Source organism: Solanum stenotomum, chromosome 1 (assembly GCF_019186545.1).
Source record: "Solanum stenotomum isolate F172 chromosome 1, ASM1918654v1, whole genome shotgun sequence".
NCBI lineage: Eukaryota > Viridiplantae > Streptophyta > Magnoliopsida > Solanales > Solanaceae > Solanum > Solanum stenotomum.
The window spans coordinates 26,067,639-26,085,377 of NC_064282.1; the positions used below are offsets into that span (position 1 = coordinate 26,067,639).

The 17,739-nt window shown below is 32.8% G+C and overlaps 1 protein-coding gene across 2 annotated transcripts in view; it reads left to right on the plus strand.

Annotated features, from left to right (window-relative positions):
• LOC125869835 (uncharacterized) overlaps positions 1-17,739 on the plus strand; it is a 525,520-nt gene that overhangs the window by 420,341 nt on the left and 87,440 nt on the right. The gene's annotated exons all lie outside the window — the stretch shown is intronic.

The window sequence follows — 17,739 nt, forward strand, 5'->3', positions numbered from 1 at the left end:
TGTTGACCAAAGTCAACTCTTGATCAAAATTTCACAATTTTTGCAACTTAGGACCTCAAATTTCGTTTTAACTCCAAATTCGACTCCGTAAATTCTCATAGACCCGTTTCGACATTTTAAAACTGCTGAAATCGACGGAAATCCGATTCGATTCTCGAAACTCCAAATGACTCGAAATAGCACTTTTAACCAAACTTTAACTCTTAAAAACTCAACTTTTCATCAATTTTTCCTTCAAACCAACTTCGAAAATACAACAATTAGGACTCGGGGCAATTATCGGGAGGGGTAAAACGATCATTTTATGAAAATTTCCAAAAATGACCTTTAGGGTCATTACAACTCACTTTACTCTTGCCTTTTACCACTCTTGAATAACCCAAGGTTGAGAGTCAACACCGTCAAATAATTCACAAGTGGTACTACTTCTTCGGGATGGAGTGGAGTTTATGTAAATCAAGAAAGGACATGGAAACAAATAAGCATTCAACAAAATAAAAGAAAAAAAAATAAAATAAAAAGAATTGGCACGAACAAGAACTAGCTTAAGTTAAGTATGAACTAATACTCAAAGTAAACTAGCTAGAGTTAACTAACAAAAGTAGAGAATATATATATATTTTTTTTTTATTTTTTTATTTTTTATTTTTTATTTTTTATTTTTATTTTTTTATTATTATTTTTTGTTGTTCTTCTTCTTCTCCAAGAAGTGGGTCAATTTTATTTTTTTTGTGTTTTGAATTAATCTCCTTTAATACCCCCATCAAATGGATTCAAATTCGGGAAAACACTATTCCACAACTACATCAATAAGTTTTGACCACCAATTTCTACAAACAAACAACAAATCAACAAACTCATTTTCAAATTTCATCTTCAAAGCTTCAAATCCTAACAATGACTTCTCATTTTTTTTTTTGCCATGTATTCTTTGGTTTTCAGTTAGAAACAAACAATATGTAGCTAAAAGAAATAAACCAACTCTCAAAGAAATCAACTACATCCAATTTTTATTTTTATTTTTTTCGCAATTTTTTTTTTCAGATTTCAGAAATCAAACAATTCAGAGATTAAGAATTGTAGGAACAATTCTTTGGCCTTGCTCTGATACCAATTTGATGTGAAACAAGAAGATAAAAATAAAATAGAAATAAAAAAAACTAGATAAAAGAGATAGACACGATTAAATTCAAGCAACTAAGAGATGTAATGGTGAAACTAACCAAAAACACCACTTAATTGGGAAATAAAAACACATAATCTATTAGAATCCTCAAGAAAGTAATAATCTTACTTGCAAATTCTAGGACAAAATATTGAAGTTCAACAAAGGGCTTCCAAACTCTCACAAGAGGCATAACATGTCCCAAAACCTTTATGAAACCCTAATATCTATTATTTATACTAAAAACTAAAATAGTGAAGAAAAACTCAATTGCCCTTCATTTTAATTACAAGGTCATTAAAATGGTAGAGTACTTAATATATTAAATATCTTCAAGTCTTCCATGTTGGTGCCTTCCAAAGGTTCCATCTTCATCCATAAAGCTTGCAATGCTTGAAGATCCTTAGCTTGAATCCTTGTGAAAGGCCTCCTTGAAGTAGTGTCACTTTGATCTACATCATCGTCATCCATTCTTTTTGTTGGGTTTAACACAAGATTTTGGAATCAATGCAGGTTCTATTGCAAAATCTAGAAAAATTGAAGAGGAAAAAATATATTCAAGAGTGGAAATCCAAGAAAAAGAATGACCCAATGGCATTGCAACAAGTTATCAATAATGCTAAGGCAAACGACATCAAAATAGTTGTAGGACGAAACAAGAGGTGGTTCATTAGATCTAGACAAATATGAAGAATATTCGTATAAACCCGAAATGTATATGGCAATTTGTATATTTATTAGTTATTAGTTATTATTTATACACATACAAAATTGTGATTTAATTTCATATATACATAACTATATTGAGGTGTATTTATATATTTGTATATTTAAGTCATATATTCATATACCTTATATATACATATACATATACAATTTATAATTATATACAAATACAAATAGTTCTATATTTTATACAAATATTTGTATATTTATACATATGCATATACATGTATATAGTAATTAATTTGTATAAATATTGGTGTTAGTATCGTAGTAGAACTCATTTTGGACAAAATATTTTATTAAAACGATTAGCTTGAATCATGGGATTCTAAAAAATTCGGTTACCGTATTTAGCATTCATGTATCCATTTATTTAAAAAAATATTTGTATAAATTTAAAACAAAAAAATCGAGATATACAAATTTAAGGCTCCATAGCAAACTAAACTATAGTCATGAAACATAATTAGATAAACTATAGTTATGGAGCGTTATTTGCTTAAATATATTTGTCATATATGAAATTTGAAAATTATCCAAAATAACAAACATTTAGCCTATATTAGGTATTATAGTTATAGTTTAAGAAAATTATAATTTGCGGCTACAGTTTTCAATCTTGTTATTCGCTTGATTTGTATAAATCCAGAATTAGTATAATTTGGTTCCTGATTATATAAATTCAGAATTTTGTATATGTTTATTCTAGCTATTTGTATACGATTAATGAAAAATCATAATAAATTACCATGTTTGTATATTGGCAAGCGAAATATACAAACGGAGTTCTGAAAAATTTCTAAATGTATAAATACAGAATTTGTATATATTTACCCTAATTGTATATTCACAAGAGAAATATACAAACGGGTCGAAATATACAAACCATAGCCGCCATAGCAAACACAACTATAGTTATGAAATGCAATTATCAAAACTGTAGTAATAGAGCCTTATTATGTCTATTATGTTTGCTATTTCTGAAATTTTTATATTACCATAAAATATAAGATTTCAATTATATGATGTTTTATCAAGAGTTTTTTCATATATAAACAAAAATGGAAAGAGTTTGACATGATTTTTTTTTTCTATTTTGTATATTTTTTGTTATTTTTATCATTTTCCCTTTCTATTTTTTTAGGACGATTTGTTCTGAATATTTTAAATATGAGGTTGAATAATATAAAATTGACTATAATATGAAAACTAAATTATTGAATCTGCAAGAACTTTTGGTTAATTTTTCTTGTTAATATATATAATCTAAATTTCATCATTGAAATATTCCGATAAACAAAAGTATCCTTATTTTTCAAAGTAATCAAGTTTGGTTCTATACTATCGAAAATGTACAAAAATAAAAGAATCTTCATTTCTGTGTTTTTCATGTGACTTTTGAATATTTTAAAAATATTTTGTTTGTGTTATCCCTTCTTGATTCAATGTTACAATTTATCATTTTCTGCAAAGAAGTGTTGCATTTTGAAGAATATATCTTAAAAGGCACCTCTAGGTGTTTAAGCAAAAGGAGAACTATCACTACAAAAACCAACATAAGATTTTCTAGTGGTGAATGATTCTGTAAAATTCGATCATAACTCTTTCCAAGATTAGAGTCGTATTATTACTATAGTGGTCATAAGAAGTTACTTCTTTACGATTAAAAGGCATGTACATTAATTATTTTTTCATAGACAAAAGTATTTAGTGGATTCAAAATTAATGTTTCTGAATAGTTACAATAAGATTAGAACCCTAACCATAGATCAAATTATCCATTCACTTAATGATAGACCACATTAGGAATATAAAAAAAACATAAAATAGTCGAGTAAAGCGAACCAAACATACTTCTATATTATAATTAGGCCTTAAATTTTTATCGAACAAATAAGTCACATTGGTTATGGTATTTTCAAGTTAATTATCTAACCCTCTAGAGATCTTGTGGGTAGCAACAAATCATAAAGGTCATACAAAATTATAGGTTAGTAAGTTACTAGTACTAAAATAATGATTATTTGGTGGGAACTGTGTCTTATTATTTTAAAGCTTGTCAATTGTTAGAAGCTCTTATACATGTTTAAGTAGCCATGAAAGAAGAAGAAAGAAAGAACACCAAATAAAAGGGAATAATCCGCCATTAAAAAAATTCAAAGTTAAAATTTTAAAATTTTGGCATGTCGCATATGTCACTCCCCGAGCCTACACTCTAGACATGGCCAGCACTCGAGAACCATTGCTAGTGTCCAAGCGAACCCTTGGCCTGACTCAAAACTCAGCGATAGACTTACTCAACAACATAGGAACTCAGACGCAAACATTAACTCATATGATCTCATTAGTAAAGGAGTTTAATTCAAAATTGTCTGAAATACTCAAATAAACATAAATGTTCAACTGAAAGTCTTTAAAACCTCAACAAGTAAGAACGGGAAAAAAGACTCCTCAACTACTACTGTCTATGAAACCTCTAAATACTAGAATGGAAATCGGGACAAAACCTACAACATCCTAATAAACTGAAGTCTAGGTGTGGAACCCTCCGGAAGCAAGGAGGCTCACCAAAACTATCTGGAATGCAAGTGATATCAACGGACCACCTGTTGATGATCCTGAACACCTATATCTACATCATGAAAAGATGCAAGTAGAATGACATCAGTACATTGAATGTACGAGCATGTAAGGGGAAAACTGAAATATATATGTAGTTGACAATATGAAAGCAATGGTAATAATATGCAATATATAAAGTTTTGAAAACAGTAAATAACACTCAAAATGTATACAAATACCATAATAAACTCTTTTACTCTTATTTGGGAGATTATCTAACCGAAAATTATCACTATGCTGCCAAAACTGTCCTATACCTTGTCGGGGTACAGAACATCCTCAACTCAGTGGATCCACTATGCTATGCTTAAAAGCAATAAAAAATCATTTGAAAATATGATCCTTTATCCATGTTGGCATACATAGTTTATGGGAATTTTGAGCTGTCTAAACTCATCCCATATCGGTGCTCAATACTACTCCGAATAATATTTAACTCATGCTCATATGTTTTTAAAACATAACTCTTTCTCAATTTGAGATAATTACTCAAAAGATCCTCTTAAAAGAGGTAATGCTCAAGACTCGTCATAAACTCATTTAGAAATCGGTGTTTCTCTCTTTTAAATGCAAAAGTATTACATACTTGGGAATACTTAGTTCCCTTATACTCATTTTGAAACATTAACTCAACTCTCCTCATTCTCATACTCATTTACTCAAGTCTTAAAAACAAATTATAGATGATTGCAAAAGACTTCTCAAAATGACCTGATAGGACTTTCTTGAACTTTCCTCTTAAGTTTACCTTGATTTGAAATGTGAATTTAAGAGTTCTGATTAGGATATATGTAACATCTCGCAACTTGAAATAGCTAGAAAGAAGATAAAAAGTTGAAATAATCATTTTAGGAAAGTATAAGGAAACCTGGAAATTTTAAGTAAGTTAAAGTTGAGATTTTGGTCAACTTCAGTCGGTCATAATTCCTAGATCAGGATGATTTAGGTGTAGTTTCAGATATGTTTGGAAAACTCTTGGAATTATGTTTCCAACGCCACCAAGTTTGCGCAATTCCGAGTTCGGATGAGTGACTTACATCCTTTGGAAGTTGGGCAGTTCGAATAAAGAAATGCCCAATCCAGATTTTTAAAGGGTAGTTTGGTCTTTTCCTTACCCAATTAATTAAATCCGTTGTTAGTAAAATAATTGGGGTCAAGACTACTTTAGTTCAATTTACGCTTTTGAAAATTAGAGTTAGGGTTTTTGGAGAAAGAACACAAGAGAAAGAAGAAGAAGAAAAACAAGATTCGCCAAGAACGATTGATTTTGATGGTGGATTCGCCAAGGAATTGATCCTACAAGGTATGTGAGTCTCTCATAGCGTTGGGTTCATTCACCCACGCGCCAAACATGTTTACTTCAGCGCAGTTCGTCCTAAAAGAATTTGAAAGTTGTTCTTGAATTGGGTTGAATTGTGGAGTTTCTGAGATCTTCACATTGTGTTTTAGAGTAACATTGAGTTAGGTTCTTTAGTACATATGCAGGGTATCGGGTTCTAAAATGAATTTGAGGAAAATATTCGAGTTTAGGCGAATTGGGGCTAGAAAACGAAGAAGGAAAAAGTAGACTAGACTTCGTTAAACAAGTCCGCGTCACAGACTTGTTCCTCCAGTGAACAAAAATTGACTCCGCATCACGGACAAGACGCGGACTCCTCTGTCTCAAAATTAAATTTCGCGAGTATTTATTTAGAAACATCTCTGCGTCGCGAACTTGTTCCAAGACGGTGATTTCGTAACTTTTCTTAAGTTTAGCTATTTGAAATCATTCCTAAACATCATGAAGTCTATCCAAACACAAATCTTAATCCTTGAATTCATAATTCAATTCAAGGATCAGTTAAGAGTCAAGTCAAGAGCAATTAAGATCAAAGTCAAGAAAAGTCAAGAGTCAAGTTAAGATAAGTTCTTAAGGTTTTCAAAAAGTCTTTCACAAATGTTTTAACTTTGTTTTAAGACTTAAGTTTTGAGTTCAGTAAAGAGTAAAGTTGAAGTTCTTTTCTTCAAAGAAGCATATGGGGACTAAGTATTTCACCAAAGAGATTTAAAATGTTTTTCACATTTAAATAAGAACAGAAACTGAGATTTCCAGAGAGCCTTCGGGCTAGTTTTCAGAAAGGAGTAATAGCTTTCTAAATAAATCAAGAAGGGAAACTGAGATTTTCAAGATAGCCTTTGAGAACTAATCTTAAATCAGAGAAGAAGTAAAGCATAAGAGCTAGTATATTTTGGGAACCAGATAGCCACCATGAGTAGAAAAGGGTCATACTTTTTAGATGAATCCTTTCCGAAATAGACTAGTGGATCCCTTAGGCAGCTCAGGTCCTATACCTTTGGCAGGGTATAGGATGCTCTGGCAGCGTGAGGTAGATCGATGTATCATCACCTATAGCTCTTATGTGATGTTGTCGGTTAGAGAAATTCCCACAAAAGTATTGTATTTTTATATACATCAGTTTATTTATATTTTTCCATGCATCTCAGAGTTATTTGTATCTTTGCAAACACACAAAGTTAATATAATGTTATTAAACAACTTTTCTTTATATTGCACTTGTTTTTAAACTGCTTTATATTAAAATGAGTTCAGTCATGTTGAGTTGAGTTGAGCCAGGTAAGTTCTTCAGTTTCTCTTAGATTCTTTCTAGCATATGTTGTTTTATCATTCCAAATCTCATACTCGTACATTCAATGTACTGATGTCAGTTGGCCTGGATCATCTTATGATGCAGACGCAGAAAAATAAGATCAGCATTCTGGCGCATCGTTGATCCAATGAGCAGTTCAAAGTCTGTTGGTGAGCCTCTTTGCATTCCGAAGGATCCACTTCATTGCTTTAGTTTAGTTTGTTAGGATGATGTGGGGTCTGTCCCAACATCCATCTCAGTTGTTATTAGAGGCTTCATAGACAGTCATATGTTAGTTCTTTAGTCTTATTCATTTCATTTGTATCGTTTAAGACTTGAGTTGTCATTTTGGCTAAGATATTATTTCTTTAAGTTATTATATAAATATTATCTCCCGCCGAGTTAAGTAAGCCAGGCCAAGGGTTCACTTGGGGCCAGCAATGGTTTTCGAGTGTTGGCCATGTCCAGGGTGTAGGCTCGGGGCGTGACAAACTTAGTATCATAGCACAGAGTTCAAGAGTCCTAGGAAGTCTACGAAGTCGTGTCTGTAGAGTCCTAGGAAGTCTACGAAGTCGTGTCTGTAGAGTCCTAGTTATCGGTGTGAAGCGCGCCACATCCATAAGTGGCTCGCCTTAGGGCGCTCCAGTCTTGTTTGTGAGAAAGAAAGATGGTTCTCTTAGGATGTGTATAGATTACCGTCAGTTGAATAAGATTACCATCAAGAATAAGTATCCTCTTCCGAGAATCGATGATCTTTTAGATCAGCTTCAGGGTGCTTCCTGTTTCTCAAAAATTGACCTCAGATCAGGCTACCACCAGTTGAGAGTAAGGGCATGTGATATTCCCAAGACAGCATTCAGGACCTGTTATGGTCATTATGAGTTTAAGGTCATGTCGTTCGATTTGACCAATGCACCTGCAGCGTTCATAGACCTTATGAATATGGTCTTCAAACCTTATTTAGATACGTTTGTTATCGTCTTTATTAATGACATACTAATTTATTCAAGGAATGAAAAAAATTATGCTAGTCATATCAGAATAGTTCTTCAAACTTTGAAAAATAAGGAGTTGTATTCCAAGTTCTCTAAGTGTAAGTTTTGACTTGAGTCTGTGGCATTCTTAGGCCATATTGTGTCTGGAGAGGGAATTAAAGTTGATTCTCAGAAAATAGAGGCAGTGCAGAATTGGCCTAGACCCACATCTCCAACTGATATTAGGAGTTTCTTAGGTTTGGTTGGCTATTATAGAAGCTTTGTTGAGGGTTTCTCGTCCATTTCGTCACCTTTGACAAAGTTGACTCAGAAAATAATGAAATTTCAATGGTCTGAAGCTTGTGAGAAAAGCTTTCAGGAATTGAAAAAGAGGTTGACTACTGCCAGTTTTGACCTCACCAGAAGGTACTCAAGCTTCTATGGTGTATTGTGATGCATCTAGAGTTGGCTTGGGTTGTGTTTTAATGCAGAATGGCAAAGTTATAGCTTATGCCTCCAGACAGTTGAAAGTTCATGAAAAGAACTACCCAACCCATGACTTAGCGTTAGCTGCTGTAGTATTCACTTTGAAGATATGGCGTCATTATTTGTATGGTGTTCATGTTGATATATTCATTGATCATAAGAGCCTTCATTATGTGTTCACTCAGAAAGAGCTTAATCTCAGACAAAGGAGGTGGTTAGAATTACTCAAGGATTATGACATGAGTATTCTTTACCACCCAGGTAAGGCTAATGTGGTTACTGATGCTTTAAGCAGGTTATCTATGGGTAGTACCACCCATGTTAAGGAAGAAAAGAGATATTTAGCAAAGGATGTGCATAGGCTTGCACGCTTAGGAGTCCGACTTATGGATTCCACAAAAAGAGGAATTGTGGTGACGAATGGGGCTAAATCATCACTAGTGTCAGAAGTGAAAGAAAAGCAAGACCAAGATCCCATTTTTCTAGACTTAAAAGGCAAATGTTCATAAGCAAAGACTATTAGCTTTTGAACAAGGGGGAGATGGTGTATTGAGATATCAAGGTAGATTGTGCGTATCTATAGTGGATGGACTCCAAGAGAGGATCATGGAGGAAGCTCATAGCTCCATATATTCCATTCATCAGGGTTCCACAAAGATGTATCGCGATTTGAGAGAAGTGTATTGATGGAATGGCATGAATAAGGGCATTGCAGAGTTTGTTGCTAAGTGTCCAAATTGCCAACAAGTAAAAGTAGAGCACCAAAGGCCCGGTGGTTTGGCTCAAAATATAGAACTTCCGGAATGGAAATGGAAGATGATAAATATGGATTTCATCATAGGCTTGCCAAGGTATCGCAGACAATATGATTTTATTTGGGTTATTGTCGACAGAATGACAAAATTAACCCACTTTTTACCGATAAAGACTACCCATTCAGCAGAGGATTATGCCAGGTTATATATTCAGGAGGTGGTAAGACTTCATGGGGTTTTAGTCTCCATTATTTCAAATAGAGGTGCACAATTTTGGAAATCTTTTCAGAAAGGTTTGGGTTCAAAGGTGAACTTGAGTACTACATTTCATCCTCAGACAGATTGGTAAGTAGAGCGTACCATTCAGACATTAGAATATATGTTGAGGGCATGTGTGATTGATTTCAAAGGTAACTGGGATGATCACCTACCTTTAATTGAGTTTGCTTACAACAACAGTTACCACTCTAGCATCCAAATGGCTCCATATGAAGCCTTTATGGGAGAAGATGCAGATCTCCTATTGGATGCTTTGAAGTTGGTGAAACATGGTTGATAGGACCAAATTTAGTCCATCAAGCTATGAAGAAGGTTAAAGTGATTCAAGAGAGGTTGAAAACGGCACAAAGTCATCAAAAATCCTACACTGATGTTANGAAACATGGTTGATAGGACCATATTTAGTCCATCAAGCTATGAAGAAGGTTAAAGTGATTCAAGAGAGGTTGAAAACGGCACAAAGTCATCAAAAATCCTACACTGATGTTAGGAGAAGGGCGTTAGAGTTTGAAGTAGATGATTGGGTATATCTAAAGATTTCACCTATGAAGGGTGTTATGAGGTTTGGTAAAAAGGGGAAACGTAGTCCCCGATATATTGGGCCTAATCGAATATCCAAAAGGATGGGCAATGTTGCTTATGAGTTGGAGCTACCACAAGAGTTAGCAGCGGTTAATCCAGTGTTTCACATCTCCATGTTGAAGAAGTGCATGGGCGATCCTTCATTGATCATACCAACTGAAAATATTGAGATCAATGATAGCTTATCTTATGAGGAGATTTCGATCCAGATTCTAGATCGCCAAGTTCACAAGTTAAGGACAAAAGAGGTTGCATCAGTCAAAGTCCTTTGGAGGAACCAATTTATTGAGGAAGCTACTTGGGAAGCTGAGTAGGATATGAAGAAGAGATATCCACATCTCTTTGAATCCGGAGAAAATACAGACCAAGGTACTAATTTTCTTCTTAGTACTCTTTAATTTACGAGTGAGCATGTTGATTGTTGCATTTGCTTGTTGGGTGTTGAACTAGATGTCACCCCCCTTAGCCTAGTAAGAGTAATCTCATTCGAGGATGAATGTTCCCAAGGGGGATATATAGTAATATCTCGCAACTTGAAATATCTTGAAAAAAGCTAAGAACTTGAAATAATCATTTTAGGAAAGTATAAGGAAATCTGGAAATTCTAAGTAAGTGAAAGTTGAGATTTTGGTCAACTTCAATCGGCCATAACTCCTAGCTCAGAATGAGTTAGGTGTAGTTTTAGATATGGTTGGAAATCTCTTGGAATTATATTTCCAACGCCGCCGAGTTTGGCGAATTCGAGTTAGGATGAATGAGTTACGTCCTTTGGAAGTTGGTCAGTATGAATAGAGAAATGCCCAATCCGGATTTTTAAAGGGTAGTTTGGTCTTTTCCTTAACCAGTTAATTAAATCCGTTGTTAGTAAAATAATTGGGGTCAAGACTGAGTTAGTTCAGTTAATGCTTTTGAAAATTAGAGTTAGGGTTTTTGGAGAAAGAACACAAAAGAAAGGAGAAGAAGAAAAGCAAGATTCGCCAAGAACGATCGATTTGGTGGTGGATTCGCCAAGGAATTGATCCTACAAGGTATGTGAGTCTCTCATAGCGTTGGGTAGATTCACCCACGCGCCAAACATGTTTAGTTTAGCACAGTTCGTCCTAAAAGAATTTGAATGTTGTTCTTGAATTGGGTTGAATTGTGGAGTTTCTGAGATCTTTACGTTGTGTTTTAAAGTTACCTTGAGTTAGGTTCTTTAGTACATACGCTGGGTATCATGTTCTAAAATGAATTTGAGAAAAATATTCGAGTTTAGGCGAATTGGGGCTGGAAAACTAAGAAGGAAAAAGTCGAGCAGACTTCGTTAAACAAGTCCGCGTTGCGGACTTGTTCCTCCAGTGAACAAAAATTGACTCCGTGTCGCGGATAGGACGCGGACTCCTCTGTCTCAAAATTAAATTTCACAAGTATTGATTTAGAATCATCTCCGCGTCGCGGACTTGTTCCAAGACGGTGATTTCGTAACTTTTCTTAAGTTTAGCTATTCGAAATCATTCCTAAACATTCCTAAACATCATGAAGTCTTTCCAAACACAAATCATAATCCTTGAATCCATAATTCAATTCAAGGATCAGTTAAGAGTCAAGTCAAGAGCAATTAAGATCAAAGTCAAGAAAAGTCAAGAGTCAAGTTAAGATAAGTCTTAAAGTTTTCCAAAAGTTTTTCACAAATGTTTTAACTTTGTTTTAAGACTTAAGTTTCGAGTTCAGTAAAGTGTAAAGTTGAAGTTCTTTTCTTCAAAGAAGCATATGGGGACTAAGTATTTCCCTAAAGAGATTTAAAATGATTTTCACATTTAAATAAGAACGGAAACTAAGACTTCCAGAGAGCCTTCAGGCTAGTTTTCATAAAGGAGTAATAGCTTTCTAAATTAAGCAAGAAGGGAAACTGTAATTTCTAAAATAGCCTTTGAGCTAAGTTTTTTAGCATTAATCTCAAATCAGAGAAGAAGTATGTTTTTTTAAAACATAAGAGCTAGTATATTTTGGGAGTAGTATTGAGCACCGAATCGGGGACAAGCATGAGTTCAGATAACTTACGTCACCATAAAACCATGTAGCCACCATGGGTAGAAAAGGGTCATTCTTTTTAGATGAATCCTTTTCGAAATAGACTAGTGGATCCATTAGGCAGTTCAGATCCTATACCTTTGGTCGGGTATGGGATGCGCTGGCAGCGTGAGGTAGATCGATGTATCATCACTATAGCTCTTATGTGATGGTTGTCGGTTAGAGAAACTCCCACAGAAATATTGTATTTTTATATACATCAGTTTATTTGTATTTTTACATGCATCTCTGAGTTATTTGTATCTTTGCATACACACAAAGTTAATATAATGTTTTTAAACAGTTTTTCTTTATATTGCACTTGTTTTTAAACTGCTTTATATTGAAATAAGTTCAGTCACGTTGAGTTGAGTTGAGCCAGGTAAGTTCTTCAGTTTCTCTCAAATTCTTTCTAGCCTATGTTGTTTTAGCATTCCAACTCGCATACTCGTACATTCAATGTACTGATGCCAGTTGGCCTGCATCGTCTTATGATGCAGACACAGGTAAATATGATCGATATTCTGGTGCATCGTTGATCCAGTGAGCAGTTCAATGTCTGTTAGTGAGCCTTCTTTCATTTCGGAGGATCCATTTCATTGCTTTCTAGTTTAGTTTGTTAGGATGTTGTGGGGTCTGTCCCAACATCTATCTCAGTTGTTATTAAAGGCTTCATAGACAATCAAATGTTAGTTCTTTAGTCTTATTCATTTCATTTGTATCGTTTAAGACATGAGTTGCCATTTTTGCTAAGATATTATTTCTTTAAGTTATTATATGAATATTGTCTTCCGCCGAGTTAAGTAAGCCAGGCCAAGGGTTCGCTTGGGGCTAACAATGGTCTTCGAGTGCCGGCCACGTCCAAGGTGTAGGCTCACTGCGTGACAATAGAGGATCCCTCAATGATTAATGAAGGCTTAGATAGTTAGTAATAAGAAGAGAGAGAATATATGATTTGAAAAGCATTGGCGCGACGCGGAGGTGGAATTTAATTTTTTGTTGAGAAAGGATTTTGAGACAGGAAGACTACGTATCCTCTCCGCAACGCGGAGAGGGGTTGATCATATGAAGGTGGAAATTTTAAAACATCTCCGCGATGCGGCCCTTGCTCAATCTCATCAAGAAGAAAACCTTTAGACTTCTTAGGCCGATCTTTTCTTCCTTTCCCTAACTCGATTCAAGGCATATCCAATGCAATTCCATTGTCCAATTTCACAAAATTTCATAAACCCAGAACATTTTCAATGAAACCCACACAAAAATCTATCAAGAGACTCAACTTATTCGCAAAACCCTCACTTCAAGAACTCAAAGACCTCCATTGTTAACTAAAACTCAAAATCTCAATCAATCAACTTCAAGAACGGTCTCATGGGTAAAAATTCACATGATTGGCGTGAGGGCGAACAAACCCAACACTATGAAAACTAAGTTCTTGGTGAAAATCCTCAAATCGTGAATGACGCTTGAAACTTTTTCTTTTCCCTCTTGAAATTTCTCTCTAAAAACCCTAAGCATTTTAGGAATGATGAAACCTGATCTCAATCAGGTTAGACCCCTATTTGGCTGAGAAAAATGTTCAAGCCTAGTGGGGTAAGGAAATGGCCAAAATACCCCTTCTTAAAATGGATGAATTGTCTTAACTAGACAGGTTGCACTCAAACGGGCATAACTCCTTCATCTGATCTCGGAATTTAAAAAACTAGTCGGCGTTGGAAAGAGGACTCAAAGACCTTCGATTTGATACCTCATGGCCCACTTAACTCTTTATGTGCGGAAAGTTATGATCATTTGAAGTTGACCCAAAACTAAAAACTGAAGTTTAACTTGTACGAACCTCTAGTTGGCTTTTCGAAGTACGAAATGTTACATCATATATGAAATGATTCGAGTAAATAATATATTAAAAGACTAAAAATATTGAGAAGAGATTATACCTAAAATTTGGGATTGTTTAGAGGATATTTGAGTTAGTTGGGATATGAAAAATCACCTTGTTGAGAAATATGAATTGTTGCAATATATAAATATTGTATAAACAATGTATATTGATGTATATACATCTATGATACATAGTTATACATCATATATATAATTTTTACAATATCGATACATTACATATACATGTAACCACTTTTGTTGATTTTTTTTAATCACCTGTACAATTATGTAAGAAGCCCATATATTTTGAATATCATTGAATATAATCACAATATTTATGATATACTACACAATATACTAATAAATTGTGAATTTCTTTTCTATACAGTTTATAGTAAACCATGATTCAATTGTATTTATGGTGCATACACTATTAATATATTTTGGATATCCTTTGACAATAGTTACAAGTATTCATAGTATATTATACAATAAGTTGAAATACCATTGGTATATTATGATATTATATATTTAAGATAAAATTGCTATATGGCCGTTTCAATTGTATATATTTTACCTATATATATATATATATATATTATTAGTTATAAGTGCATCATTATATTTTCCACTTTCAAACCAACCACATAAACACAACCTTTATTGAGTAATTAGTGGTTGTTATTTTTATTGGCACAAACTTTAGGTAAATCAATTAACTTATGATAAACTTGATATTTGCATGGAACTTAATGATTAGTTTACATTAGTGCATCAAATAAAGTAAAAAAGATAAGGTAAACTAAGGAGATTAAAAAAAACATTTCTAACCCCCCAAAAAAGTAAGATTGAAATGACAACAAGCACTGTTAGAATTTTGAAATGAACAAATTTGGATCATAAAGAATCAACAATAAGGTGGAGCCAAACTAATAAATGACCCTTCAATAAACTAAAAGAAGATATTCACATAATGATGCCTCTTAGAAGCAATTAAAATATATTATCTTGAAGTATACTTCTATAATAAAAATATACTTAACTTTCTTTGATTCTACATTCAAAGATTTTAGTTGTTTTTCAACACTTGCATAGACTTGTTCATGATTTTTCTTCCTTTTGACGTTCCTTTTTAAGTGAATTTAGCAATGGATTCCTCAAAGATAAACTTCATTAATGATACTAAGAAAAGTCCTTAATGAAATGACTTATGCTTATAAAGTTTGATGAATCTTTCAATTTTTTCTCTCATTATATATATTTTCACTCACATGCTACAAAAAGTAGTAGATTTTTAACTAGAATTATATGTATATGTATATACCTTGTGTTTGTTCTTCTTGGCAATATATATATATATATATATTTATATATATATATTTCTATATGCTATAGTGCTATATTCATGACCATTTGGCATTTGGTATTGTAGCTAACTAGCTATACATATACCTTAACCAGAGTTCTCAAGTTCGAGTTCCTCTAGATACAGAGTTATCTTTGTTATGGAACGCTTTACTGCCAATGTGAAACTTCACGAATCCGGATTTAGTTGGAAAAAAAAAAAAACTTGCAATAAACTATAATGAAATAATCATATATTTATATAAAAGAGAACATTGGGCCAACTTATGTGGCACCACCACAAGCTAGAATTTCCTTTTAAATTTATTTATTTCCAAAAATAGTCTTCCCCTTTCATGAAAAGATGTGAATTTTATGGAGAGTTGCGACTTTTATGAAGAATTGCGACTTTTATGAAAAATTGTGATTTTTATGAAAGGTTATGACCTTTCCGAAGGGTTGTAACTTTTTCAAAGATTGTGACTTTTCCGATGAGGCACAATAAATATTTGTTCACACTACCCTTTGTTGTCTATAAATAGAGAGATTTCCTCTCATTTTAAAACAACCAAAATTCGGAACTTTTTCTTCTTCTTCTGTACAATTAAATATTCGTGTACTTTGCTCATGTTGAGTGGCTCACTGACACCATTATTTTTGTATAATACACTTGTGAATAAAATCGTTCCATCAAGAGATGATCTATTCTTTTAAACCACAAGTACTAGAAGGGAATGATTTCCTTAAGAGGACATTTTGCATTCAGTGGGCTCAATTTTTTCCTTTCTGTTTCATTCTATTGTTATAGATCATGGTATATTTTTTTACATTCATTATTTTATGCTCATGATATTAATTGTTGTTTTTGAATACATGTTTTAAACTTTGTTGTTTATGTTTCTGCAAAGTTAATGTTATAAGTATTTGTTAGTACAGATAAAGATTATTTATTTATTAGAAAATTTAATATTTCATGTTGATGTTCATCTAATTTCCCAAAAATATCAAATAGTAACACTTTCTGGAAGTAAAATGATAAATTATTAAATCAAATTAAAGATGATTGATTGAAGGATAGATGCTAAGATGGTATAATTATCATTATCCTTTACATTATTAATGTTCATTACTACGTAGTCTTGTATGTAAGATAATATAGTGTTTTACTTTTTAATGACTGATATATTTTAAGTATTATTTTATAAATTCTGTGATATTCGCGTGGGAAATTTTACTAGTCATTTCTTAATCTAGCAAGCTAATGCAAATTACTTTAAACAAATACGACAATTCTCTTAAAAAAAAGTGGTTTGAGATTGATTTTCTCATTAATCTTATGTATATTAACGAACTTTACACCTTATAACATTAAAGCCATTAGATTATTTTTATCACATTAAAGTAATTGACCTATACATACGTAAATATCTCAAAAAAATATTAATGAAAATTTAAATTTTCCAAAATGAAGTACGACACATCAATAATTTGTCACTCCGTGAGTTTCATAAGAAAATTTTTAAAAAATGTAAAAATGATTACTCATATTTTTAACAAAAGATGATTAAAATGACATTTAAATAATGCAAAATAATAAATACAGTTGCAGTATAAAAGTTGTTTAGTTCTAGAAAATTTTCAAATCAAACCCTTTCTATTCTGTAATCATTTTTCTTTTCTTTTTACGACAACAATATATCTTCGGTGAAATTCTAAAAAATGAATTTTCAAATTTTAGGAAAGATAGGATGTATGCAGGTTTAATTCACTATTTCTCCGAGATAGGGATGTTGTTTTTGAAATATCCTAGATCAGCTCAAACAAATTGTAGGAACAATGCAAAGTCAACTCTCGATCAACCAATCAAATTTAATGACGAAACAAATGACATGCATGGATTGAATAATTATAAAATGACTATATATCATCTTGAGCATAAATACTTCTTAAACATCAATATATGGAAAATTGGATGTACATGTATGCTTGGAGGCAAATTGATCAAAGCTTGTGCTAGTAGATGTTATTATAAGTAAACTATATTGTGCCCTCACGTACGGACCTGATGCATTTTCATGGGTCAAGTATGTGGAATTTTTTTAAATATGAATAACAGTGAGATTCAATTTCAGGACTTCTATCTGCTTTGATATCATGATAAAGTGTGTGATCATCTCATCTAAAAACTTAAGTTGTTAGAGGGAGCACACTTCTATGATTTAATTATATTCTCAACACTAAAACCTTAA